Here is a 3287-nt window from a genome sequence, read left to right as displayed (position 1 = left end):
ATTTGTTAGTTTTTTGTTTTGAGATGAGGTCTCACTCTGCCGCCCAGGCTGGAGTGCAGTAGCACCATACCTCACTGGAGACTTTGCCTCCCAGGTTCAAGCACTCCTCCTACCTCAGCCACCTGAGTAGCTGAGACCACAGGCACGTGCCACCATGCTTGGCTAACTTTGTTTTATTTTTTGTAGAGACAGGGTCTCATTATGTTGCCCAGGCTGGTGTCAAACTCCTTGGCTCAAGCAATCTGCCCAGCTCAGCCTCCCAAAGTACTGGGATTACAGGTGTGAGTCACCACACCCAGCTGCATTCAAGTATTAATAAAGCAATATTAACTTTATGTTTTTAGTTTTTCTATTTAATAAGAGCAAGTGTTGTTCTATAAAACATTGCGGGGATGGAGAGGAGAGGGAATATACTACATGGCTGTGCAAAAAACATTTCTCACTAGGAAGTGTGATTTAAAAGAAAGCTGAAAACCACCATTCAGTCTGCCCTCCCCTGAAACCAGCCCCTATAGAGTGTAAATTTCAGAAGGGCAAGAATTTAATCTGTCTTGTCCACCACCAAATCTCCAGTAGCACCTAGAACTGTGCCTAGCATGCCTTCAATAAACATTAATATTTGCTGGATAAAGAAGGAACTCACCAAATCAAATGAGAAAATTCAAGCTTATAATGATGTTTTGTTTGCATTCTTGAGACATCTTTCTCCCTTTTGTAGATGTGGGTTTTAGAAAAGATAAAGGGAAGTTACTGTGGTCATTTCCTATAAGGATCTGCAGGTTGCTGAGAACAAGGAAGTACTCCCAGTCCCTTCTAGGTTGGAAGAAGATTCTGGATGACCTTGAGTTTTAAGCCATAGAAAGCCCTAGATGGAGAATGGCTAAGAGCAGCAGGAGGGATGGGTGCAGGTGAAGCTGCAAGCTATGCAGCAAGACCATCACTTTTCAGACTTAGTTGAAAGCAGCCTTGCCTTTGAAAGGTTGCTGGACTCTTTCTGAGCTGAGAGAGATGGTCTAGTTTTCATCCCTAACTTTATAGAGGTAGGGCCAGAAACTAACAGACACAAGACATGGTCTCTGGATATAACGAGTAGGGAAAGAGTCAAATTTAGGTTAGCCTTAATTTCCTTTTTATAAAATGGGGATAATATTTGTACCATCCCATAGGGATGGTACAAAGATTAACTGAAATAACAAACTGAAATGCTAAGCATCTTGCCTGGCCCATAATACATACTCAATCATAATTAGTTATTATTACTATTACCAATAGAATATGTAACGTTTGGATTTTTTAAATTGATTCATTCAAATATTTATTGAGAAGCTAAGGAGATACAAAGGATTTAAAACATGGTCAAAGATGAGGCAAATGCACACAAGTAAGAGAAAGCAAAGGGCAAAGTTCACGGAATCACAGCAGTCAGAACAGAGCCCTTTAGGGAACCAAGAATGTGGGTCTGTTTCCAGCCTGAAGAGGCATGGGTGGCAAATCAGAAAAGGGGACTGAGATTACAATAGAAGGCTTCAGTCTGGATTGTTGATGACACTCAGTATGGACTATATTTGTCTCTCCTTTTCGTTTCTCCTCATCTTTGGGCTTAATTTACCAGTAGTGCCCAGGACTGTTCAATGCGCTTTTTCTCTACTTGCTTGCATTTTTGCTTTAATGTCTTCTAAAGAAGTGGGTCCTTTTGGTGTTTGAGGAATTTTTTCCTGTTTTTTGAAGGATCCTTGTCCTTTTGATCTTGGTGTTGATGATGGTTTTGAGTCTTTTCCATTCTGATTTGACTTTTGTGCATTTTGGGCTGGAGTATCACATATAGATTTCTTCACTGGCGCTTTTTCTTCAGTTTCCTCCTTATCATCTTCATCATCATCTTCATCAGCAGCAAGGTTTGCTTTTTTCTGTGGAGACTTGCTACCACCTCCAGGGGCAGACTGCTTTCCAGACATCCTTAAGAGTTTCCCATCCTCCTTCTCTTCCATCTTCTGACTCTACATCTTCCTCCACAGCTACTAAGTGCTGTCCACTGATGTGCACTGGCCCTGAATCACACTTCAATTGTTAGACCATGGGTGGTGTTATTTCAAAGCCCCCGAGGGAAACCATTGGCTGTACAGACATTTTCAAAGCTGCCAGTGTTACTTTAATTGGACTGCCTTCGTAATTCATTGCCTCTGCTTCAACAATGTGCAATTCATCCTTTGTACCAGCTCCTAAACTGATGGTTCCTAAAGATAACTGGTGCTCATTTTCATCATTATCTACCTAAAAGCGATCATCTTTGTCGGCCTTTAGTTCACAATCAAAAAGATAGTTCTGGGGCCTCAGGGGGCTCACGTCCATGTCCATCGAATCTTCCATCAGGTGGCGGCATGCACTTAGGTGAAAGAGAAGGCGGACGGAGATAAATGACTACTGCTCAAAAGAACAGCCGCACAGGACGGAATCACACCCTGGAGATAGATAGATAGATAGATATATCTATATATATATATTTTTTTTAACTAAGTCTTCCTCTGTCACCCAGGCTGGAGTGCAGTGGTACAACCTCAGCACGCTGCAACCTCCACCTCCCAGGTTCAAGCAATTCTCATGCCTCAGCCTTCTGAGTAGCTGGGATTAGAGGTACCTGCTAGAAATAGGGTTTCACCATGCTGGCCAGGCTGGTCTCCAACTCCTGACCTCAGGTGATCCACCTGCCTCTCCCTCTCGAGGTGCTGGGATTACAGTTATATTTGGGAATATTAACAGGTTTTTTTTCCCTTTGTGCTTCTTTATAGCCATTACGCTTTTCTCTATCATTCTGTCACATTCCACACACATTGTTCTCAGACAGAAAGTAGATAAAGCTGAGAAGAAAAAATCTGTTGAATGTCTGAATGGATTTATTTTAAACCCATAGTAGAGACAACAGCTTGAGAGGCAGGACTTTCTTTGATTCTGAAAGCTGTGCATTTTGAGAAAGAACAAAACAAGTGTGTAGCTGCTTCCTAAGCTTTGGTATGGAGCCCAGAGCCCACCCTCTGGACCAAGTAAACCCACTATCAAGGCAAGATTTTTTAAACTGTGGACTGAGACTTCTTACATCATAAAATTGGTTTACTGGAATAAAACCAGCATTAAAAGAAACAGAATACAATGGAATAGGAAATGCCAGTGTTCATTGCAAGGTCCTGGTAATGTTGTTTCGTGAAGTTGTTGCCTCATGTGTGTTGTGTATGTGTGCTCAGCTGAGATATAAAATACATTTTCTTTATGGTCACACTCAAAGAAATTCATAC

The 3287-nt window shown here is 41.7% G+C and overlaps 1 pseudogene; it reads right to left on the bottom strand.

Annotated features, from left to right (window-relative positions):
* Positions 1-1298: 1298 nt before the first annotated feature.
* LOC108301981 lies at positions 1299-2453 on the bottom strand (annotated as a pseudogene).
* Between the last annotated feature and the right edge of the window lie 834 nt (positions 2454-3287).

Source organism: Cebus imitator, unplaced genomic scaffold (assembly GCF_001604975.1).
Source record: "Cebus imitator isolate Cc_AM_T3 unplaced genomic scaffold, Cebus_imitator-1.0 Scaffold38, whole genome shotgun sequence".
NCBI classification, from domain to species: domain Eukaryota; kingdom Metazoa; phylum Chordata; class Mammalia; order Primates; family Cebidae; genus Cebus; species Cebus imitator.
This window is presented reverse-complemented; position numbering and strand designations above follow the sequence as displayed.